Raw genomic sequence first — 26311 nt, 5'->3', positions numbered from 1 at the left:
AGGTTAAGGTTATTAATGAACCCTTTCTCGTTGCACAATACTAGATCTAAAGTAGCCTGTTCCCCAGTTGGTTACTCAACATACTGGCCCAAAATTTGTGATCGGAGGCTTCCGGCGGGCGGATGCCTCTGACCTATAATAAATCTATGCATTTACCTGGTGCCCCAGGAGGTATGGAGGCTTGCGATCCTGGGCCTCTCTGGGTACGCACGGGTGCATGCGGTGCGCTAGCATCACCTGGGATCATGTGGGCCGGTTCAACCAATAAAAGAAAGGGGACCCCTATTCATACTTAGGGGATTTCCGTACGGCACTCGCATAAGTTTGAATGGGAATCACTTAAAAATTACATGAACACATGAAAATATAAATTTTATATATAAAATTAATTAAAATGCCATTTAATTAAGTATTTTAAATGAAAATTTAACTTTTTGAAAAAAAAATGTATATGTTTTAACAGGGCTAAAAATAAACTTACCTTATTGGACAGGATTTTTGAATGTATAAGTGAATGATAAAATTAAATGTTTCTATTTTCAAAACTCTTACGCTGGTGAAAGCAGGCCTTACGTCTGCTTTTACCAGGCATAAGAATTTCACAGGCATTCAGAGGGCGGAAGTTGAGCAAACAGAGCAACTCTCCACCCGCAGAGGCCCATCTCCCGGGGATGTGAAGCATCTGTCAACTGGATGCTTGGCAGATCACTAGTTCCGGGTTTTAGTGCATGTGCTTCGCATGCCTAAACCTGAACTTGTGCGGTCCCTACGGGCGTGTACACACCTCGCACACAACCACAAATGATGGCCCACAGACTAGAAAACTATCTTGCATACATTCCATGAATTCATCCTCCACACTATTACTGCAAATTTGGTTTGCCCAGTCTATATGTAGATTAAAGTCCCCCATGATTACTGTATTACTCTTGTTACATGCACCTCTAATTTCCTGATTTATACTCTGCCGTACATTACAACTACTGTTTGGGGGCCTATAAACAACTCCCACCAATGTTTTCTGCCCCTTCATTAGCAGGGCTACCCCTCCTCCTTTTCCATTTTGCTTATCTCTTCTAAAAGTTAAGTATCCTGGAATATTTAGTTCCCAACCTTGGCCTCATTGCAACCACATCTCCATAATGGCTATTAGATCAAAACTGTTAATTTCTATCTGCACTATTAATTCATCTATTTTGTTGCGAATGCTTCATGCATTCAGATATAATGCCTTTTGCTTTGACTTTTTTTCAATTTTTCCCTGATGTCACCCTAGTCACTGATGCCCTATTACCTTTGCTACTCTCTCTCTGTCCCTTACTGACCCACTTTGCTTATTTTTACCCAAAACTCTACTCTGCTCCAGAGACTTGACATTTCTCTCACTGCTTTTAAATGTATTTTTTCCTGAACCCTCCTACCCCCTTTCATTAATTTAAAGCCTTTGAGGTTCTGCTTTTTAATTTGGATCCTAGCTCCTCAAATTCCCTCAGCAGAACCTCATTCCTAGTTCTACCTATGTTGTTGGTTTCTACGTGGAACATGACAACTGGATCCTCCCCCTCCCACATTACAACAGTGACTACACTCCAAAAATGTACTTCATTGGCTGGAAAGCACTTTGAGACATCCGGTGGTTGTGAAAGTTGTTATATAAATGCAAGTCTTTCTTTCTTTTCTCCCTCTCCAAGTTCTCATCCAACTGTGAGGAGATGTCTTTAACCCTGGCACCGGGCAGGCAACACAACCTTCGGAACTCTCGGTTGCGGCTGCAGAGAGCGGCATCTATACCTCTGACTATACTGTCCCCTACCACAACTACACTCCCTTTCACTCCCTCCACTTGAATGGCCTCCTGCACGGGGCCGGGACCCACCACTGATGTCGCCCACCATGGACACGCTGAGGTAAATAAAATCGTGGCCTAAGCGTTTTCATTGGAGGTTAAGTGTGAAAATAAGAGTAATAAGGGGTTAGATCTACCACCTAGGCTTCCAACATGTGGGAACTTAACTGTGACACACGGGTATGTTTTGACAGCTTATTTGAAAGAGCCAGACTTGAAGGATGACTGCTAGGAGACAAAGGTTCTCCTATGCAGCCCTGGATAATGGCACCCATAGTCACAATGTGAATGCAGATATAATGATGCCAATGCACCTATCAGGATAATAAGAGAAAAGTCCAATAAAGAAAGATTTGCATTCGTATAGCACCTTTCATGACCTCAGGATGCCCCAAGGTGCCTTACAGCCAATGAAGTACTTTTTTTTTAAGTGCTTCAGATGGCTGGGCACGTTGAAGGGAGGTGGGAGGAGGGGGGTGGTTGCAGTACAACACCACCAGAGTCTCCAAGATCATGGCTGTCTGCTTCAAGTTCCACATTTTCACCCTCCTAACTGTGGTGGTGGTGGAGGAGGAGACTTGTCTGCTGACAACACCAGGGGCGACCATGGCAATATCCTGAGGGTGCCAGCTCTGAAATAGCTTTGCAGGCAGTAGGCAGAGTATGTCAGACTCTCATAGAGGAGACATTCATTTAAGTGGTTTACTTGCCTACTTCACAAACAAACCTTCTCAAATGCATTCAGCACAGACCCAAAACACCAACCCTACGTTATCCATTGCACTACTTAAACTGTCCCATCATTGCAACTGCTGCTACCTTATTCTGAACAAGCAGAAAGCAGCTCTCTGAATAAAATAAAGTACAACTTATTATTCATCCTAAAAGTGTTTTGAGCATGTATAATCAGATTTTTTTTAACCTGATGTTTCACCTTGGTTACAGTGTCTTTTAGAAATGATCCTATTGCTCCTTCGCTGTGTTTCCCCAGTGGAAGGACTGTGCGAGATGGCTGGTTGCTGAATGTCTTCAATCTCTTGGGTTTCAGGTGGCCCTCTACCTCCCTCTACTGGGTCATGAGATGGCATTGCTCCTGGTTCTGCCATGCCTACTGCTGTAGTATTGGCTTTGTCCTGCTCAATTTTTGGCACTTCTATGATCAGTTGAGATGGGGAGCTATTTGTGTTGGATTTGGTGTCTGTCTGAGATACAGCAGTTTCATTCATACCAAACTCAGCTCTACCCCTACAGCTGGGCATTCCCTCAGCATGTCCAGTAATCAGCATAGGAGCATATCTCCGAGGGATCAATGAGAGCAATGCAGCCCTGTGGAATGGCTCAGTCTATCCAACGCTCCAGCATGTTCACACCAGAAAAGAGAAGCTGTCATAGATTAATTCTCAAGGCGCTATATCAGAATTAAGGCCTAGAAATTCACTGGGTTTGGGGCGCCAGTCTCGCCAGGGTGCCGGAAGTACCGCCCCAGAAGGAGTCACGGCCGTCCGCCGCAAATTCACTTTCAGCGCCCCAGACGGAAGCGTGGCGCTACTTGAGGCGCCCTGCATCCCTCTTGGGGCACTGCAACTGAAAATCGCAGCGCAACATACCGCAGCGCCACACACTGCGGCACGGCATGCTGCGGTACTGCAGGCCTTCCTCCCCTTCTTAAAGGGGAGGGACATGCGGCAGCGCGCTGGAAGAGCGCAAGTGCCGGCAAAAGAGCCCGGCAGCGAGGAGCAGTGCGGGGCTCTTGGGACACAGCCGGCACTCCGCGGAGGGGGGGGAGCTCAGGAGGCCGGGGACGGCGGCGCGGAGAGGTGCTGGCAGGCGGCCAGCAAAAAAAATGGTCGCCCCACACCTCAGCGCCTCTACCGCCGCAGGTAGGCCCCCCTGAACCGGTCACAAATTGCGACCGGCGTTAAAGAAGGGGGCGCTACTAAATTTCACGTTCGGGGCAGTAGCGGGGCGCTGCGCACACCGATTACGTCATCGGTAGCGCCGCAGCGCTAACATATAGCGCCGCCATTAGCGTCCCACTAAGTTTAGTGGGAGGCGTGGCCAGTGGTGTAAAACCCACTAAGTGCCCTCTTAGGGTGCTAACGGGTGGCGCAGCCCACTGAATTTCTAGGCCTAAGTGTTTTATGACAGATGATCTCACTGTGCTTATGTCCTGTGGCCCCTGAGGGCTCCACTGCAGCTGTCCATGGATATGCCATGCATTCCACAATGGATAGCTGAAACAAGAAGGTTTGCTGCATCACTGCACAGATGTGGCTAGTGGGATGCTCCATAGTTATTGCAGGATGCCTTGCACATTGTCAAAAGACTCCAGAAGATGATTTTGCTCAGATAGCAACCTTTCATAAACAGGTCGCGTGAAGGCTGATTCCCGAGACTCTGCAAGTGTCGAAGGAGCTGAGATGGACCTCTGAACAGCTGGTTCCACTGCCAGCTCCTCATGCATGTGCTCAGTGCTTCATCAGGTGGTGACTCCTCCAGCTCATTATGGAAATCTCCAAGAGTGAGTGTACCTGTGCTATGCTTGAGATAGTGGGGGGGACTTTAACTCAGGTGCGGGATGGTGTTGTGTTATCTGAATTTCGTGTTTCCTACACAAATTTAAATGGATGTGGGAGATTGATGCAATTTTAACTGAATTGGCCAATTGATTTCCAACGTGTGGGAAGCCTTTGCAAATGAGTTTTTCATGACTGAAAGTCCCCTCCGATTACATCAACATTGCTGCTGTATTTAAGGTCCACAGCCAGCCTTGCTTCTTCTGCAGACTGCCAAGATTCTTGACTGTGCAGTGTGAGGGAGCTGCAGCAAATATGACAAGCGGGAGGGCCAGATCAGCTCCTCGCTTTGACGAAGTGGCACTGCAGGCATTAGTGGATGAGGCTAGGGCCAACAGGGAGGTGCTCTTCCCTTCATCAGGGAGGAAGAGGCCTCCCACTCAGACCAAGGCAGTGTGGATGCAGGTGGCTGAGGAGGTCAACTCCTTGGGAGTCACCCGCAGAACCTGGATACAGTGCAGGAAAAGATTTCATGGCCTTCAGCGCACTGGAAAAGTGAATATGAATTTCCCATCCCTCGCAATCTGATCCCCATTGCCTTTCCTCACCTGCACTCAGCTTTAGCAATCTCTTCCTCTGCATCCCACTTGACACTAACATCCATGCACCCTTACCCACTCCCTCGCTATCTATGCTCACATTCACATAATTATTCGACCATGCAGCTCTCACACTCCCTATCACTCTGATGCTTTGAACACAACTGACAACACACAGGGAGGGCCCTTGATCTTGCAACCTCACTGCATCTTTGTCTCCTTCTAAGTATCTATGCTATGCAATCTCTACACTCACTCCTTAATTCTCACTCAAACTCCACTTGTCTCCCTCATTGCAGGAAAAGAGAGCTCACAACAAAAGTGAGCGAACCAGGACAGGAAGAGGGACAGCCTCAACAGCACACCTGACCCCCTGGGCGGAGGCCGTCCTGGAAACAATGGGAATAGAGGAAGATTCGCACATGGGGGATGGACAGATGGGTGTAACACAGCAAGCTGGTGACAGAAAAGTTTCCCATCTCTCTCTTTGACATTGCATGAGTCGCTGATAATGATTGTGAAGCTGTAACAGATGGACTTATAAGCATCACATCTCTGACTCTTTCAATTACTCCCCCACATGGCCATCACAAACATCCGTACCCCCTAGCCAGGAAGAAGAGGCTGAGCAGCCAGACTCCTCAGAGGAAGCTGCAACATCTGATGGTGCTGCGTCTGCAGAACTCGGCACACCCAGGACCAGCACAGACACTCACACCTTGGTGGGACCTTCGGGACATAGAGTAGTGTTGTCACCTGGTGTATCACAGCTCAAAATTGAGTATCAGCAGATTGTGGAGACCAGGAGCAGCAGAGGAGAGCCTTAAGTTTTGTGGTTTAGAATTTCTAAGGTCCCTTTTGTGTAGTGGTGACTGCTGGTAAACAAGTGCCCTTGAGTAAATAATTTAATTATAGTGTAATTGGTGGGATTCATTTGAATTAATTTAATTTGAATTAATTAAAGGGTAAATCATGGCAGTATAGCTCGGTAGCCGTGGTATGCACCTCCTGCATTATGTGGGAAATCAGGGACACTTCCTGTGTCCCTGATGACCATGTGTGCAGGAAGTGTATCCAGCTGCAGCTACTGGCAGACCGCATTGTGGTGCTGGAGCTGCAAATGGATACATACTGGAGCATTCGTGATGCTGAGGAAATTGTGGAAAGCACGTTTAATGAATTGGTCACACCGCAGGTAAAGGCTGCAAAGGCAGGTAAGGAATGGGTAACCGCCAGGCAGAGTAGTAGGTACAGGCAGGTAGTGCAGGGGTCCCCTCTCAACCAGACATACCGCTTTGGATATTGTTGGGGAGGATGGCTTATCGAGGGAAGGCAGCAGCAGCCAACTTCCTGGCACCATGGGTTGTTCTGCTGCTCAGGACGGGAGGAAAAAGAGGGGTAGAGCTATAGCAATAGGGGATTCTATTGTAAGGGGAATAGATAGGCATTTCTGCGGCCGCAAATGAGACTCCAGGATGGTAGTTTGCCTCCCTGGTGCAAGGGTCAAGGATGTCTCAGAGTGGCTGCAGAGCATTTTGGAAGGGGAGGGTGAACAGCCAGTTGTTATGGTGCATGTAGGCACCAATGATATAGGTAAAAAATGGGATGAGGTCCTAAAAGCTGAATATAGGGAGTTAGGAGGTAAATTAAAAAATAGGACCTCAAAGGTAGTAATCTCAGGATTGCTACCAGTGCCATGTGCTAGTCAGAGTAGAAATTGAAGGCTATTTCAGATGAATACGTAGCTAGAGGAATGGTGCAAGGAGGAGGGATTCAAATTCCTGGGACATTGGAACCGGTTCTGGGGGAGGTGGGACCAGTACAAACTGAACGGTTTGCACCTGGGCACCTTGAGGATGTAACTGGTAAAATAGATAAGGGAGAACCAGTGGATGTGGTGTATTTGGACTATCAAAAGGCTTTCGATAAGGTCCCGCATAAGAGATTAGAGTGTAAAGTTAAGGCACATGGGATTGGGGGCATGGTATTGACTTGGATAGAGAACTAGTTGGCAGACAGAAAGCAAAGAGTTGGAATTAGGGGTCTTTTTCCGAGTGGCAGACAGTGACTAGTGGGGAACCATAGGGATCGGTCCTAGGACCCCAGCTATTCACAATATATATTAATGATCTAGACAAGGGAACTAGATGTCTCCAAGTTTGCAGATGACACAAAGCTGGGTGGGCGTGTGTGCTGTGAGGAGGATGACGAGAAACTCCAGGATGATTTGGACAGGTTGGGTTATTGGGCAGAAGCATGGCAGATGCAATATAACGTGGATAAATGTGAGGTTATCCACTTTGGTGTCAAAAACAGGAAGGCAGATTATTATCTGAATGGCAATAGATTGGGAGAAGGGGAAGTGCAATGAGACCTGGGTGTCCTTGTGCACCAGTCGCTGAAGGTAAGCATGCAGGTGCAGCAGGCGGTTAAGAAGGCAAATGGTATGTTGGCCTTCATAGCGAGAGGGTTTGAGTAAAGGAACAGTGATGTCTTGCTGCCGTTGTACAGGGCCTTGGTGAGACCACATCTTGAGTATTGTGTGCAGTTTTGGTCACCTTATCTGAGGAAGGATGTTCTTTCCATGGAGGGAGTTCAGCGAAGATTCACCAGACTGATACCAGGGATGGCAGGAATGGCATATGAGGAGAGGTTGGGTCGTTTGGGCTTATACTCACTGGAGTTTAGAAGAATGAGAGGGGATCTCATTGAAACTTATAAAATTCTGACAGGACTGGACAGACTAGATACAGGAAGGATGTTCCCAATGGTCGGGGAGTCCAGAACCAGGGATCACAGTCTAAGGATAAGTGGTAAGCCATTTAGGACAGGAATGAGGAGGAATTTCTTCACCCAGAGAGTGGTGAACCTGTGGAATTCTCTACCACAGAAGGCAGTAGAGGCCAATTCATTAAATATATTCAAGAAGGAGTTGGATATATTTCTTAAGGCTAAAGGGATCAAGGGATATGGGGAGAAATCAGGGACAGGGTACTAAATTTGGATGATCAGCCATGAATGCATTGAATGACGGAAAAGGCTCGAGGGGCTGAATGGCCTACTCCTGCTCCTATCTTCTATGTTTCTATGTTTCTATGGACCAATGTCCTATGGGGAGCATTTGCTAGTGCTGTGGGGGAGGGTTTAAACTAAAATGGCAGGGGTTTGGGAACCTGAGCAAGGAGACAGAGGTAAGGGAAACAAGGATAGATGCAAAATACAGGAAGGAGAAAAGCAAAGGTGGCAGTCAGAGAAATCAAGGGTTTAAATCAAACATGGCTGCAGTAAATAAGAATTCTAAGAGGTCTAAGAGTGTTAAAAAAACAAGCCTGAAGGCGTTGTGTCTTAACGCGAGGAGCATTCATAATAAGGTGGATGAATTAGCTGCGCAAATAAAGGTAAACGGATATGATAAGATTGGGATCACGGAAACATGGCTACAGGGTGACCAAGGCTGGGGACTCAACATCCAGGGGTATTCAATATTCAGGAAAGACAGGCAAAAAGGAAAAGGGGGTGGGGTAGCATTGCTGATTAAAGAGGGGATTAACACAATTGTAAGGAAGGATATTAGCTCTGATGATGTGGAATATGTATGGGTAGAACTGAGAAATAGCAAGGGCAGAAAACATTAGTGGGAGTGGTATACAGACCCCCAAACAGTAATGCAGAGGTTGGGAATGGCATTAAATGGGAAATTAGAAATGCGTGCAATAAGGGCACAGCAGTTATCATGGGTGACTTTAGTCTACATATAGATTGGGCTAACCAAATTAGTAACAATATTGTGGAGGAGGAATTCCTGGAGTGTATACGGGATGGTTTCCTGGACCAATATGTCAAGGAACCAACTAGAGACCAGGCCATCTTAGACTGGGTATTATGTAATGAGAAAGGATTAATTAGCAATCTTGTTGTGCGAGGCCCCTTCGGGGGGAGCGATCATAATATGATAGAATTCTTCATTAAGATGGAAAGTGAAGTAGTTGACTCAGAGGCTAGGGTCTTCAATTTAAATAAAGGAAACTGCGATGGTATGAGGCGCGAGTTGGGTAGGATTGATTGGGGAATATTACTCAAAGAGTTGACAATGGATAGGCAATGGCAAACATTCAAAGTTCGCATGGATGAACTACAGAATTTGTTCATCCCTGTTTGGCATAAAAATAAAACAAAAAAGTTGAATCAACCGTGGCTAACAAGGGAAATTAGGGATAGCATAAATCCAAGGAGAGGACATATAAATTGGCCTGGAAAATCAGTAAACCTGAGGAGTGGGAGCAGTTTAGGATTAAGCAAAGGAGAACAAAGGGATTAATTAAGAGGGGGAAAATAGAGGCCTAGAAATTGAGTGGGCTTTGCGCCCATTTTGCGGTGCTAGAGGTCATTGCGCTGGACTTACAGCCGGTTCAGAAATTCCCTGGGGCCCTACCATCGGCGGTAGACCAGTTGCGCTGCGCCGGCACCGATGACGTCATCGGTGTGCGCAGTGTCCCGGTTGCCGTGGTGACGGACCCCAGCGCCGAAATTGAGTTGCAGCCGCCTCGCCCGTGGCAGCCGCAACTAAGACTCTGGCAACAGAGTCTTACACGGCTTTGCGCCGGCGCAGAAAGGTGGAGCGGCGGCCGGCCGCTTTCCCGCCGGCCGCCTGCCCGCACCTCCCTCCCCGGACTCCTCCACCGCCCCCCGCGGAACAGATGCTTCTGGGCTGTGAGCCCGGCACTTCCCCGAGGTGCCGGGCTCATTTTTGTGAAGATTTTACCGGCCAGCGGGCGGGTGCAGGCAGCTCCTCCTTAACTGAAGGAGGAGGCCTGCACTTCCCGAGCCTGCCGCACCGCATCGGGCGCCGCAGCGCCGGAATAGCGCCGCAATGCAGCAGGTAGCGCCCATTTTCAGGCGCAAACACCCTTCATTAGCGCCGGCAGCCATTTGGGCGCGGCGCTACTGAATTTTTGGCGCGCGCAGGGGGACTTAGCGCCGGCGCTAACTTTCCGGCGCTAAAGCCCTGGCGCGGCGCCAACTGAATTTCTAGGCCAGAGTGTTTGAGTAAGCTTGCAGGGAACATAAAAACCGACTGTAAAAGCTTTTATAGATCTGTGAAGATAAAAAGATTGGTGAAGTCAAGCGTAGGCCCCTTGCAGTCAGAATCAGGGGAATTTATAATGGGGAACAAAGAAATGGGGGACCAATTATGTACATACTTTGGTTCTGTCTTCACAAAGGAGGGCACAAATAAGCTCCCAGAGATGTCGGGGAACATAGGCCTAGAAATTCAGTATAGCCACATTTGGGTCGCTACAGCCGGGCGTTCGCTAAATTTAGCACCCAGCGCAACTTAGCGCCACCTTCGCCGATATTCAGTTGCATCGCCCCAAGAGGTTGCTGCTGTGCTAAAGCAGGCGATGCACGACTATCATAAGGCGCTTAGCCGGTGTGCCGAAGTGCTAACACAGTTGGCGGGCGCAGAGCAAGTGCGGCGAGTTGCTGATTGAAGGCAGACATGCTGGCGCTGGTCAGCTCTTAAATGGGGAGGGTCGATTTGTTTGGCTGGCACGCCCTGCACACTGCAGCCCTGAAGCAAGGCCTGACCATTGCCGGTTCTTCAGTTCTACGCCCAGGACCATGCAGAAGCCCGCTATTCTTCCAAATCCCATTGCACGCTCTTGCTGCTTGTCCAGGGTCATGGGGAAGGAGATGTACTGACGTCTCCTTCTGAAAAGGCCATTGGTCACCTGGTGGATTCAGCAACGTACCGCAAACTGGGAGATGTTGGCAATGTCCTCAGTAGCAGATTGGAAGGAGCCGGTGGCATAGAAGTTGAGAGCCACCGTCACCTTCACTGCCACCGACAGAGACGTCCTGCTCCTCAGCTGTGGCTGCAGATATCTACGAAGCCGATGGCAGATCTCAGTGACAACTGCCCTTCTGAATCGCAGCCTCCGAACACACTGCTCCTCAGACATGTTCAGATATGAGAACTGCTGGCGGTATACCCAGGGTGGGTAAGGCCTCCTGTGCCGACGCCTGTAGGCCCTTCTCCATCTGGCCGTGACTGGCACTCTCTCACAGCGTCTCTGAGCCCTTTGAATGCAATGGAGAAGCCCAACGTTTCCACCCATTGCAGCCCCCATTATATGTGGCGACTCAAGGCTATGGCACTGAAAGTTAAATCCAAGTGCAAAGCTCTGCATAGATAGGACTAGGAAGCCGGTTCTGTTAAAGGAGTATGAGCAGCTAGGGGTCAATTAAAAGACAGAACCTCAAGGGTAATAATCTCTGGATTATTACCTGAGCCACGAGCGAATTTGGCTAGGACAAATAAAATTAGAGTGTTAAATGCGTGGCTCAAAGACTGGTGCGGGAGAAATGGGTTTTGCTTCTTGGGACACTGGCACCAGTACTGGGGCAGGAGGGAGCTGTTCCATTGGGAGGGGCTTCACTTGGCCAGTGCTGAGGCAAGAGTCCTGGTGGATCATATAACTAGGGCTGTAGAGAGGGCTTTAAACTAACTAGTGGGGGGGAGGTTCCTAGAGAGCAAATAATAAAAATGACAACAGAGAAGGTCATAGACTTAGGTAGCAGTGGGGAAATTAAAAACCAGAGCGTGTCAGGAAGGGGCAGAAGGTATGGAGTAAAAGGTAAAGTAATAAAAAGGGCAAAAGCAGGAACTAAGTGTCACAAAACATCTTTGAAAGTTGTCTATCTGAATGCTCGTAGCATTCGTAAAAAAATAGATGAGTTAATGGCACAAATAACTACATATGGGTATGATCTTGTGGCCATTACAGAAACATGGCTGCAGGGTGACAATGCCTGGGAATTAAACATACCAGGTTATTTAACGATCAGGAAGGACAGGCAGGAAGGAAGGGGAGGTGGGGTGGCTATGTTAATAAAGGAAGGAATCACTGTAATACAGAGAAATGATATTGGGTCAAAAGATCAGGATAATGAAACAGTTTGGGTGGAGATAAGGAATAATAAGGGGAAAAAAACACTAGTGGGTGTAGTCTATAGGCCTCCGAACAATTGCAACTCTGTTGGACGGAGTATCAATCAGGAAATAGTTGAGGCTTGTAATAAGGGAACATCTATAATTATGGGGGATTTTAACTATCATATTAATTGGACAAATCAAATTGGGCAGGGCTGCCTTGAGGATGAGTTCATTGAGTGTATTAGGGATGGGTTTCTTGAGCAGTATGTAACTGAACCAACCAGGGGGCAAGCAACCTTAGATCTGGTCCTGTGTAATGAGACAGGATTAATTAAAAATGTCATAGTAAAGGATCCCCTTGGAATGAGTGACCATAACATGGTTGAATTCCATATTCAATTCGAGGGTGAGAAGGTTGGATCTCAAACAAGCGTGCTAAGCTTGAATAAAGGAGACTATGAAGGTATGAGAGCGGAATTGAGTAGAGTGGATTGGGAAAATAGATTAATGGGTAAGACGATACATGATCAGTGGTGTACATTTAAGGAGTTATTTTACAACTTCCAAAAAATATATATTCCACTGAGAAGAAAAGGGTGTAAAAGAAAAGACAGCCATCCGTGGCTAAGTAAAGAAATTAAGGATAGTATTCGACTAAAAACAAGGGCATATAAGGTAGCCAAATCTAGTGGGAGGATAGAGGATTGGGAAAACTTTAAAAGACAGCAAAAGGTAACAAAAAGATTAATTAAGAAAGGAAGATAGATTATGAAAGTAAATTAGCAAAAAATATAAAAACAGATAGTAAGAGTTTTTATAGTTATATAAAAAGAGAAAGGGTGGCTAAATTAAATGTTGGTCCCTTAAAGGATGAGACCAGGAAATTAATGGTGGGAAATATGGAGATGGCAAAAACACTGAATGAATATTTTGTATCAGTCTTTACAGTAGAGGACACTAAGAATATCCCAACACTGGACAATCAGGGGGCTATAGGGGGGAGGAGCTAAACACGATCAAAATCACTTAGGAAGTGGTACTCGGTAAAATAATGGGACTCAAGGCGAATAAATCACCTGGACCGGATGGCTTACATCCTAGGGTCTTGAGGGAAGTGGCGGTAGGGATTGTGGATGCATTGGTAATAATTTTCCAAAACTCCCTGGACTCGGCAAAGGTCCCGGCAGACTGGAAAACTGCTAATGTAACACCCTTATTTAAAAAGGGCAGTAGACAGAAGGCTGGAAACTATAGACCGGTTAGCCTAACATCTGTGGTAGGTAAAATTTTGGAGTCCATTATTAAGGAGACAGTAACAGGACATTTAGATAATCATAATTTAATAAGACAAAGTCAGCATGGTTTTATGAAGGGGAAGTCATGTTTGACAAATTTGCTGGAGTTCTTTGAGGAAGTAACATATAGGGTGGATAAAGGGGAACCAGTGGACGTAGTGTATTTAGACTTCCAAAAGGCATTTGACAAGGTGCCACACAAAAGATTATTGCTTAAGATAAAAAATCACGGGATTGGGGGTAATATTCTGGCATGGATAGAGGATTGGCTATGTAATAGAAGGTAGAGTGTTGGGATAAATGGTTCATTCTCAGACTGGCAATCAGTAACTAGTGGTGTTCCGCAGGGGTCGGTGCTGGGTCCCTAACTCTTTACAATCTATATTAACGATTTGGAGGAGGGGACCGAGTGTAACATATCAAAGTTTGCAGGTGATATTAAGATGGGGGGGACAGTAGTGAGTGAGGAGGACATAAAAAACCTGCAAGGGGACATAGACAGGCTAAGTAAGTGGGCAGAGATTTGGCAGATGGAATACAATACTGGAAAGTGTGAGGTTATGCACTTTGGCAGGAAAAATCGTAGAGCAAATTATTATCTTAATGGCAAGATACTGGAAAGTACTGAAGTACAATGGGATCTGGGGGTCCTGGTGCACGAAACTCAAAAGGTTAGTATGCAGGTGCAGCAAGTGATTAAGAAGGCCAATGGAATGTTGGCTTTCATTGCTAGGGGGATAGAATATAAAAATAGGGAGGTATTGCTTCAGTTGTACAAGGTATTGGTGAGAACGCACCTGGAATACTGCATACAGTTTTGGTGTCCATACTTAAGAAAGGACATACTTGCTCTCGAGTCAGTACAAAGAAGGTTCACTCGGTTAATCCCGGGGATGAGGGGATGGACATATGAGGCGAGGTTGAGTAGATTGGGACTCTACTCATTGGAGTTCAGACGAATGAGAGGCGATCTTATTGAAACATATAAGATTGTGAAGGGGTTGGATCGGGTGGATGCGGGGAGAATGTTCCCGAAGATGGGTGAAACTAGAACTAGGGGGCATAGTCTTAGAATAAGTGGCTGCTCTTTCAAAACTGAGAGGAGGAGGAACTACTTCACTCAGAGGGTGGTAGGTCCATGGAATATGCAGCCCCAAAAAGCTGTAGAAGCTACATCATTACATAAATTTAAAACAGAAATAGACAGTTTCCTAGAAGTAAAGGGAATTAAGGGTTACGGGGAGCGGGCAGGAATTTGGACATGAGTCTAGGTTCGGATCGGTCAACGCCCTGTGGGTAGCGGAGCGGGCCCAGGGGCCGTGTAGCCTGATCCTGCTCCTATTTCGTGTGTCTAATTCTGTTAGATTCAGGAGATGGTTCTGTGATAGTAAATTGACGGTTAGGATCAGGTCAGCCATGATCTTATTGAATGGCGGAGCAGGCTCGAGGGGCCGATTGGCCTACTCCTGCTCCTATTTCTTATGTTCTTATGTTCTTATGTTAAATACCTGTGCGAGCGCTGAGTCAAAGCAGAAAGCTCTCTCCCTTTGTCTCTCTTCAAATATCTGTCTCTCAAACAGAAGGATTGGAACAAAATGGCTGCCACTAATAATGCAAGAGGAGTCCCCTTTAAATAGCACACCCCGCGCCCCGCAGTGACTGGGAACCGTTCCCCTCTACCAGTCGCAGGGGGCGCCAGGCGCACAGAAGGGCGGCGCCACTGAAGTTCCGGTTCGGGGTGCACCAAGGGCGTTGCACCATGAGCTGACCTCAGGATCTGCGCGCAGCTGAGTGGGCGCTGCGGTTTAGCGCCGCCGCTAAATCTTGAGTGAAGTTCGCGAGAGGCGCAGATCGCGCCGCGCCCGGGGGCTAGCCGCTTAGCGCCCCACTTCTCCTCCTCCTAAGGCGCTAGCGGCTGGCGCTAACAAATGAATTTCTAGGCCATAGGGTCTAATGAGAGGGAGGAACTGAATGAAATCAGTATTTGTAGGGAAATGTGTTAGGGAAATTGACGGGATTGAAGGCCAATAAATCCCCAGGGCCTGATAATCTACATCCTAGTGTACTTAAGGAAGTGGCCCTAGAAATATAAGATGCATTGCTGGTCATCTTCCAAAGCTCTATAGACTCTGGAACAGTTCCCATGGACTGGAGGGTAGCTAAAGTTACCCCAATGTACAAAAAAGGTGTAAGAGAGAAAACAGGGAATTATAGACCAGTAAGCCTGACATCGGTAGTGGGGAAAATGCTAGAGTCCATTATAACAGATGTAATAGCAGAGCCACTTGGAAAACAGTGACAGGAACGGACAAAGTCAACATGGATTTACAAAAGGTAAATCGTGCTTGACTAAGCTACTGGAATTTTTTGAGGATGTAACTGGTAGAATAGATAAGGGAGAACCAGTGGATGTGGTATATTTGGACTTGCAGAAGGCTTTCGATAAGGTCCCGCATAAGAGATTAGCGTGTAAAGTTAAAGCAAATGGGATTGCGGGCAAGGTACTGACTTGGATAGAGAACTGGTTGGCAGACAGGAAGCAAAGAGTTGAAATAAATGGGTCTTTTTCCGAGTGGCAGGCAGTGACTAGTGGGGTACCGCAGGGATCAGTCCTAAGTCCCCAGATTGCACAACATATATTAACAATCTAGACGAGGGAACTAGATGTAATATCTCCAAGTTTGCAGATGACACAGAGCTTGGTGGGCGTGTGTGCTGTGAGGAGGATGCCGAGAAACTCCAGTCTGATTTGAACAGGTTGGGTGATTAGGCAGATGCATGGCAGATACAGTATAATGTGGATAAATGCGAGGTTATCCACTTTGGTGGCAAAAACAGGAAGGCAGATAATTATCTGAACGGCAATAGATTGGGAGAAGGGGATGTGCAACGAGACCTGGGTGTCCTTGTGCACCAGTCGCTGAAGGTAAGCATGCAGGTGCAGCAGACGGTTAAGAAGGCAAATGGTGTGTTGGCCTTCGTACTGAGAGGATTTGAGTACAGGAACAACAATATCTTGCTACAGTTGTACAGGGCCTTGGTGAAACCACACCTTGAGTATTTTGTGCAGTTTTGGTCCCCTTATCAGAGGAAGGATGTTCTTGCCATGGAGGGAGTGCAGTGAAGATTCACCAGACTGATACCAGGGATGGCAGGGATGACGTATGAGGAGAGATTGGGTCGATTGGGCTTATACTCGCTGGAGTTTAGAAGAATGAGAGGGGATCTCTTTGAAACTTATAAAATTCTAACTGGACTAGACAGACTAGATGCAGGAAGGATGTTTCCGATGGCGGGGGAGTCCAGAACCAGTGGTCACAGTCTAAGGATAAGGGGTATGCCATTTAGGACAGAGATGAGGAGGGATTTCTTCACCCAGAGAGTGGTGAACCTGTGGAATTCTCTAACACAGAAGGCAGTACCACAGAAGGCAGTTGAGGCCAATTCATTAAATATATTTCTTAAGGCTAAAGGGATCAAGGGATATGGGGAGAATGCAGGGACCGGGTACTGAGTTTGGATGATCAGCCATGATCTCATTGAATGGCGGAGAAGGCTCGAGGGGCCGAATGGCCGAGCAGGTTCGAGGGGCTGAATGGCCTACTCCTGCTCCTATCTTCTATGTTTCTATATTTCTATGTCCTAGTTGGAGGGCGCAGGACTCTGCCAGCTCGGCTCAGCTGCATGTCGACCCTCTACCTCTGAGTCCATCCATAAGATCAGCAGTGCTGGAACTCCAGGCACAGATGCAGGAGTCTCTGGCAGGTTTTGTCTCTAGGGTTGCTGCAATTGTGGAGCAAATGGAGAGGTCCATAGCGAACATGAGCAGAGCCTTTGTGGAGTCACTGGCGCATGAACGCATCACCACGGAAAGGATGGCTACCTGCGTGGAAATGATTGCTACCTCCATGGTAAGGCTGGCTACCATAGAGGAGAGGATGGCTATGGTAGAGGAGAGGATGGCTACGGCCATGGAGGAGCTTAGTCACCAGGGTATGGAAAAATTGGTCATTGTACAGAATAGAATGACATCTCTTGAGGAGCGATGGGCATCTATTGAACAAAGAAACCAGACCTTCATCGCAGTCCTTCTGAGTAGGACTGCCATTGCAGATCCGGGTCCCCATGGCCCCCCTGATATGCAGCAAGGTGCTCTCCAGCCACTTGCAGGTGCTGAGGGGGACCTGACCGATGAGAGGGAGGTTGGTGGCAGACCTCAAGGAAGTGGGGGCTCCTCTCCAAGCGCTCACACTTCCATGCCACTGCAGAGCCCTCGGTCAGAGCCCCACTGGAGTCCACACCCAAGTGAGATAGATGTCTCAACCCCTGCACAGCCGCCGGAGCAACAGACTGTTGACGCGCCCTCACAGGCTCGCAACCACAGAGGACGCCCGCCAAAGGTGTCAAGACAGGAGCAGCAGGAAAGTGTGCAAGGGGCCTCCACATCTGCTGAAGTCACAGGGGAGGCACCATGTAGGAGCACGCGTAAGAGGAAAATCTGCACAAATAGTCACAAGGTTAGTCACTTGGGTGCAATTTTGTGTTTATTGTAAAAATGCCATGACGTTGTTATTGAACATAAAAATTTTGATAGCAAAGATTGCATTTTGCTATTGGGACATCCACATTGAGGCCTTAGGAATACTTGCAACTGTCAGTATGGTGGTCAGAGTTCTAGGAATCCTCTGGTTCTTGGCCATTGTCAAAGCTCTGGTAAGAAGCAGCAAGGCATAAGTGTTTGATTGACTAGGCTAAGCAAACCTGGCCAGGATGAGTGCGTTCCTTGCATCCTGGGCAGCAATGCTCTCGCATAATGCTGCTGCTCGTTGATGGGCCTCTGCAGGATGTTCATTTTCGCACTCCTCCTCCTCCTCCTCATCTGAGGAGGATATGTGAGGAGCCACTGGGTCCTCAGGAATCTGCAAGCAGCGACGCTGTGCCATGTTGTGAAGTGCACAGCAAACCACGACGATTCTGGAGACCCTAGCTGATGAGTACTGCAGGGCTCCACCTGATCTATCCAGGCATCAATGGTTTGCTCGATAATGGATCTGGTGGAAATGTGGCTGGATTTGTAGCACTCCTCAGCTTCGTTGGCTGGACTCCTCAACGGCGTCATTAGCCACATCCTCAGGGGATAGCCCTTGTCTCCAAGTAGTCATCCGCTAAGTTGGTCTGGCGGACTGAATAGCGGAGGCACACTAGACTGGTGCAGTATGAAGGAGTCATGGCAACTGCCAGGGTACATGGCACAAACATGCAAAATTTCCTTCTTGTGGTCACACACCAGCTGAACATTGAGGAAGTGGAAGCCCTTGCGGTTGACAAAATTACCTGGATTGCGATGGGGTGCCCTAAGGGTCACATGTGTGCAGACAATGAAGCCCTGCACCCTTGGAAAGCCTGCCAGATTAGCTAATCCAACCGCTCACGCCGTGACACTTGCTCGATCCTTGGTGAAATGGATGTGATTGTGCGTGAGGGCAAAGAGGGCATCGGTTACCTGAATGATTCAAGTGTGTGCGGCCGCCTGGGAGATGCCACTGATGTCTGCTGCTGATCCCTGGAATGAGCCTGATGCAAAAAAGTTGATTGCGGTTGTGACTTTGATGCCTACTGGTAATGCTTGTCCACCTGGTCCTCTGGGCAGCAGGTCTTGCTGTAGCATTGCGCAGATGTCAGTCACTACCACTCGCGAAAGTCGGAGCCGCCTTTAGCACTGCTGCTCAGACATTTTGAAGTAGCTGACCCTGCGTCTGTAGACCCTGTTTGGGGGGTATCTCCTGCGCCAACGGGCTTCCAGGCGCTGGCCCCTTCTGGCCTGTGCAGCTTCAGGTGGGTGAGCAGCAGCCTGGGGCTCCTGCTGCTGCTGCTGTTGCTGGTGCTGCTGTTGTTCCTGGTTCTGCTGCTACCGCAGCTGGTGCTCGAGCTCCTCTAATGCCCAGATGGGAAGGAAATAAATGGCTTCCGTGCTTCTGGTATATGCCTTTGTTGAGGAAGCGCTGAGTGAAGGTGGCGAGAGGGGTTTCCCAGGAGGTCACACTGGAGATGGTTGTGAGGCTCCAACCTTCCACAGGTGTGGTTAAGCCTTCTAAGAGTTGCCACAGACCTGAGCCCACTAAGTTCTGCCACATGTAAATCATGGCTGATCAAATCTCCTCTTTAATGGTTGACCTGCAGTTTGTAAGATTCGCAAAATTTGTGCATTTCCCCCGAAGGTTATTATCGATAAAAGGGACCCTGCGTGGACATTTCTTTTGAAATTAAAAAGGGTACCCAAGATGGCATCCGTGCCTCGTGGCAGAAAGACTGAGGGTCTCCAAAATGGATTCTGCAGCCCAGGCAGTTTGAGGGAAATCGAAACTAAGGCTGCAGGTTTCCTGTGAAAAGAACTTTGGGCTAGATTTTCAGTTGATAGCGCCAGCAGTTAGCGCCTTAAGAGAAGTGATTTTCGGGCGCTATGCGTGTAGCGCCCGTGCGCAGCGCAGTTTGCGCCCCACCCCAAATTAAGTTGCCCGTTAGCGCCGGCGCAAAGTTTAGCGCCCGGCCGGATGCGCGCGCAGAAAATGACGTCACATCCTCGTGCAACGCCCTTTGGCCGCCCCGGTTCCAAACTTCAGTCGGCCCGCCCCATTGTGCGGCTGGCGGCCGGAGCGTTTGGAAAAAGGAACGCAACACAACCAGCGCGGGCCCCGGGGGGCGCAAATTAAAGGGGACGTGCTCTCCAGTATAAAGGCCAGCCTTTTTTCAGAAAACACTCTTGTGCAACGCATTTCTGGAGACACAACAAGGAGGATAGCTAACTGGTTTCAAGCAGCAAGAGCTCAGGTATTTTTGGACTCAGGCCAGAGCGCTGCAAGTGGCCTTTTGGAAATTTGAGTGTTTGCCAGGATTTGATGGGGGTTGCATGGGGTGCCAACGCGGAGCTGCAGCTCCATGTCCGTAGGGCTCGCAGACGCATTGTGAGAGGGGCAGCCCTGGCTAGAGGCAGAGGGGGCTACAGGCGTCGGCCACGTAGGCCTTACCCAGTCAGGCTATACCGCCAGCAGCGCTCCTACCTAAACATGAGTGCCGCGCGATGTGTTAAAAGGCTCCGATTCCGAAAGGAGGTGATTGCAGAGATCTGCCACCTGCTTCGCCGAGATCTGCGGCCAAAGCTCAGGTGCAGGACGTCTCTGTCGGTGGAAGTGAAGGTGACGGTGGCATTGAACTTCTATGCCACCGGCTCCTTCCAATACGCTGCTGGGGACATAGCAAACATCTCCCAGTACGGCGCGCATCGCTGCATCCGCCAGGCGACCGAAGCACTGTTCAGAAGGAGAAGCCAATTCATCTCCTTCCCCATGGCCCTGGAGAGCCAGCATCAGCGCGCATTGGGATTTTCCAGACTCGGGGAATTCCCCTTGGTGCAGGGCGCCATTGACTGTACGCATGTGGCTTTGCGGGCCCCTCTGGAGCATGGCGAGCAGTATCGCAACAGGAAGGGCTACCATTCTCTGAATGTGCAGCTGGTGTGTGACCACAAGCAGCGCATCATGGCAGTCAATGCCAGCTTCCCAGGCAGCAGCCATGATGCCTTTATCCTGCGGCAGAGTACTGTGCATGACATGTTCCAGGCACAGCCTCCCCCAAGAGGATGGCTACTCGGGGACAAAGGCTATCCTTTGTGCACCTGGCTCATGACCCCGCTCCGCGCGCCCAGGACCGCTGTTGAAGAGGCCTACAACGAGAGCCATCAAACCACCCGCAACATCATCGAGCAAACTATTGGGGTCCTCAAGCAGCGGTTCCGCTGCCTTGATCGCTCCGGAGGAGCTCTCCAGTATTCGCCGGACCGGGTCTCCCAATTTGTGGTGGTTTGCTGCATGCTACACAACCTGGCTATCTGCAGGACTCAGGCACTGCCACCTGACGTTGGACCAGCACCTCATGAGGAGGAGCAGGAGGAGCATGAGGAGGAGGAGGAGGAGGAGCAGGAGTACGTTCCCAGGAGGGAGCGACCAGGGCCAAGGGCTGCACGACGCCACCTTATTACATGGTACTTCTAAGCCCCCTGTCAGGGAATGGCCAGGGGCCATGAGGGAAGATGAATGCAACCGCTCCGCACGCCCTCAGCCGGCGAAGCCAACAAACACTAAGAAGAACAACCATGGAGACTGCATGAATAAAGATAATTATTTATTACACAAAAATGAAAAGCCCTTCCCACATGAATCCCCAAAAACAATAAACGGGCCCCACAAAAAGCCCAACAAACGACTCACTCCCACAAACTGGGGAGGAGTCACTCCACATTTCTTCAAACCGGGCCTCAACGTCGGCCTAACGCAAAAAATAAGCCCACCAACAACACAACCATGGGCAAAATAAAGATGGCCACCGCCATATAAAAGGAAAGCTGGCCACACCCTCTACTGAGTGGCCCACGAGGGCGAGACCTTGCCCAGCCTTTTGCCTCCCCTGCCCGGCCTGCTGCTCCTTCGCAAGCTCTGCCCAGTGGCTGCTGCGAGGCTGGGGGAAGGCGCCTGAGGCTCAGATGCCCTTCCGCCAGATGCCGCTGGGGGGCGGCCTACACGGCGTTTGGGCCTCGAGGGGCCGTCTGCTGAGTGGCGCACCTGAGCCTGGCCACCATCAGCTGCAGCCGCTTGCCCTTGACGCCCCAGTGGGGGAATGGCGGCGACGGATGGCGCAATGTGGGCCAGCTGGCGTCTGGGATGCGCTGGCTGGTGCTGTGGCGCGGTGGCACTCGGCCGGGCGGGCCCGCACTGAAGGATCCGCAACAATCAGCCGAGGGGCGGCTTGCTGGGATGGTCCAGCGCGGCGGCTGCCCTGGCGATGCCTGCCTGAGACAGCGCGTGTGGCAGCAGTGAGTGCCCCTGTTGTCCTGGTGTGCGCCCGCATCACATCCGCCAGGGTCTTGACGGCATCAGTCAGCATGCGGCCACTCGCAGCAGTTGCTGCCTCGAACTCGCGCACACTGGTCGCCAGCGACTCGATGGCCTCAGGCATGCGCCCCACCACGCTCATGAGCTCCGTGTGGCGCCGGTCCGAATCCTCGGCCATCTTATCCAGCTTCCGCACCTCCTCCGAGGTGAAGGTGTCCGGACTGGAGTCGCGACTCTCCCGCTGGGGAGGAGGGGGCCGAACTAGGGGACCCTTGCCACGTTGGTGGCGGCGAGCGTGCCGATCAGCAGCACTCCCCTCTGATCCTTCCCCCCTTTGGGGGGAAGGCCGCGGGCCACGCGCACGGCTCCTGGGTGGCTGGACGCCACTGGTCCCAGAAACTGCATTGCCCTGCGACAGTTCCTCCAGGCACTCGTCCAGTGAGGAGGTGTCAAGCATTTCCTCCTCTCCTGCGGGGCGTGACTGTTCCCCCGATGGTCCGGCTTGCTCCTCCTCCTCCTCCTGCTCGGAGGTGCTGTCACTGGCAGCTTCAGGGTCCTGGTCGTCACCAGCTGAAAGCAGGAATGCACAAGAGTAGCTTCAGAGTGAGGAGACGGCGTCAGCGAGGGAGTTAGGACTGGTGGCATTCAGCGCATTGGTGGGACAGTGGCAAAGGAGGTAGCTCGGATGGGCCAGTGCGACGCGAGAGGGCCAAAAGGCGAGGTCCTTACCATTGCCGGGCAGTGGAGGGTCGGCTACTCCGGACGCTGTGGGGACGATCACACGGGCTCCCATGAGCACACACACGCACTCCTCCAGCCGAGTGAGCTTCTGCAGCTTGGCGCGGCCACCCCTGGCACGGGCCTGGCGATTAAAGGCTACTTTAGCCTGCACGAGAAAGGACGGGCTGTAAGTGCGCAGTGTAGCCCTGATGTAGTGTGCACTGCCTCCCATGGTGGAATAGCTTGGCCAGAGTGAAGCCCTGATGTAGTGTGCACTGCCTCCCATGGTGGAATAGCTTGGCCAGAGTGAAGCCCTGATGTAGTGTGCACTGCCTCCCATGGTGGAATAGCTTGGCCAGAGTGTAGAGTGCCGAATGGCCAATTGATGCTCATGACTGTCCCAATGCTGCTGGCTGAGGGCTGGCCAATAGGACTTTCAGCTCCCTTTGCCCATCATGTCAGGTATACATGCAAGAATGAGGAGGAGACTGGAAAGGGTACTCACCCTGACAATCCTGGTCAGGTCGTTGTATTTTTTACGACATTGTTTGTGGGCCCTGGGGGCATCGCCGGTGAACGTCACCCTCTGGGCGATCTGCTTCCAGGCTTTGGTGTAGTCGTGGTGGGTTGGATTCCTCCCACTCTCTGGGAACAAGATCTTGCGCCTCACCTCCAGAGCTGTGACCATTATGTCCAGGTCACCCTCTGAGAAGCGCAGGGCACGCTGACGGGCCTTCTCTGGCGTTGCCATGACTCCCTGGGGCTGAGCAGCAGTGTTGAGGCCTCTTTGCAAGGCTGCAGTGTGCAGGGCGTGGCAGCAGACCAATTCGTCCCTTTCCCCTTTAAGAGCTGGTCGGCGCCACGGGGTCTGCTGTCAGTCCAAAAATGACCGCACCCGCGCTGCGCCCCGCCTGGGCGCTATCCCTCTGGACCGCCGGCTTAGCGCCTAAAGATAGTAGTGGAACGCCTCTTTTAGCGCTCCACCAACCTCTTAGGGCGAAGCCACTGAATTTCCGGCAACGGGGCGCTACTTTGGGGCGGGCGCTAACTTCGGGCGGGCGCTAAGGTTAGCGCCCCAAAACTGCCTATACTGAAAATCTAGCCCTTTGTGTTTTGGGACCCAGACAACTGTGAATTATGTATTAGGCCAAATAGAGGCAGATCTGAATTCAATGAGGCCTACAGTTAAAGCCATCAGACAGTCTGCATACATAATCGGAAACATATTAAACACAACCATCGAGGCTGGACAAGCCCATCAAGGACTTTTAAGACAATACGAGTCAATTATCGGGCCAGTAGATGCAATTACCGGCCATCTAAAAACCTGTCAGTATAGATTGCTACCATTATTTTAACTAGCCCACCAAAAATAAAACAAAGAACTAACCTGATTTGGCGGGCAGATAAGGTTTTTCGACGAAGGTATAATTGAAGGCACCCAGGTAGCAATTGGGGGTAGTCGTTGGACGAAGAAGAAGAAGACTGCTGCTCGGCTGCTGTCGGTATTGCCGCTCCCTGGTCCTTCGGCACCTCGCCCTCGTGGCTGCCGCTCTTTCCCCCGTCCCGCGCTTACCCCCTGGCTTTTGCCCGTGCCCCCTCCAACTCCATCTGGACTCGCCCCGACACCGGGTCGGGCGAACACGGGCAATTCAGGCCAGGCGAAGCGGGACGCAACGAGGGGAGGAGGAAGGCCACCCGGGGAAGGCTAACTGAGGGTAGGCTTCGAATTATCAGGCCTTCAGCCTCAGCTGACCTGCGAGTATCTTCATGCAAACTCAAGCTGTCGGCGAAGAATTATCCCTGCAAGGTAAAGTACCCAAGCAGAGACTGTAACTTTGGGGTACTCGAACCTGGACAACGCCCTTGCAGCACCCGGAGCCCACGTGACGACGGCAGGCTCCAGAGAGCACCAAGAGCGAACCCCGAACCCAACCGTTGTTTTGAGTCTAACAAACCCTTTTGGTTGGTGAGCATGAATTCTGACCACTCATAGATTAACCTAGTTAGGTATAGGGGGTGGGATAAGGATAAGGGGATTGTTAAGATAGTTGTTTTCCCTCAATGTGCCGTGTGTTCCCCATTCCCTGTATAAGTATAGTATTATTATGACTCTCTTGTAATTTTTGCCTGTAGAAGTGTACACTAATAATTTTCCATAAGATTCTATCAAGTATTTCCTCTTCAATAAAATGTTGGTTTTGTTTGCATCCAACTACCTGTCTACTCGAGTTTTCTCTGTATCGCTGCCTGTATCTAAGTCTGGTGTCCAGAACCCAGGGGGCGAGCAATTCAAACAGCTCAAGGAAGGTTGTCAGAAGCAAAGCTGACTGACCCGAACACGCCTGTGCACAAACCCCTACAGAAATGGCGTCCACAGCAGGACACCGGCAACCAGGTTGCGATACGGTAGACAGCGGTTCGGATGAGCGAACCGTGATGGCGGAAAGGATTTCTGATTATGTGTTTAGCAAGGTGAATATCACTAAGAAGTGGATCACCACCCTGTTAAAGGCTGGGCGTCCGGTAGATGCAGCAGCCAAGTGGACAGAGGGAAAGGAACACAAGAAGTTCTTAGAGAAAGCAGTTTGGCTGCTTTAAACAGCAGATCCAGCTTCTGGACGGGCTCGTTGCCGCACAGGCAATCGAGTTAAGGGAGTCAACCCTGGAGATCCAGGATAAGGCTCTCACGGGGGAAAAGTTATTAGTAGCTCTGCAGGCTTTGAACCAAGAAAGAGTACATCTAGTAAGGGAACAAAAAGCCCAGTTGGAATACCTACGGTGTCAAGTCACCGAGGCCAAGGGAAATGAGTCAAGGTTGCGGGAGAAAAACGCCCGCATGGCAAGGCAGGTTAGGGAACAGGAAGAGAAAGTACAGGAGGTAAAAGCTGCTTACAAGCTAGCTAATGAACAGGGGTTCGAGGAGGCAGACCATGGCCCCTGCCAAGAGAAGATAGAAAATCTAAGCCGGGCACTCCGGAAGGCAAAAGACATGGTATGCCTCATAAGGCCCAAAGGCAGGTCAGGCAGATTTTATGGGGAAAGAGGGGAGAACAGTTCCAGTGTCACCGGTAGTGTCTAGGGACGACCCGGTTTAGAGAGAGGAGACCTCATGACCACCCCCATAGCGCCAAGTTTCAGTGAGGTTTGGCAGCAAGGGGGGGTGGAGTCTAGGGTGGAACCAGAGGTGGAGGCGGAGTTAGAGCAACCCCCGCCCGAAAAGTCGGAAGCGGAGCCGATGTGCCCAGCACAGCATCGGAGGTTCGGCCCACCCGCCAATGGCGAAGATGAGGGACCCCTCCAAAACCAATTTGTATTACCCTTTAACACCCAACAGCTTAGGGTTATGGTCAACCATATCGCAAAGCTTTCCGCCAAGGGAGACCCCTCGATCCACTTCAGGGAAACAGAGCAGGCCGCCAGCATCAACGACTGCGATGACGCTGAGAAGGCCAAGATGCTGCTATTCTCCCTGGAGAGTAATCTCCTCCAATCCCTCTCTGAAGAGTGTAA

The sequence above is a fragment of the Somniosus microcephalus genome, chromosome 10 (assembly GCF_052327205.1).
Source record: "Somniosus microcephalus isolate GS21.2 chromosome 10, FLI_Smic_1.0, whole genome shotgun sequence".
NCBI classification, from domain to species: Eukaryota; Metazoa; Chordata; class Chondrichthyes; order Squaliformes; family Somniosidae; genus Somniosus; species Somniosus microcephalus.
This window is presented reverse-complemented; position numbering follows the sequence as displayed.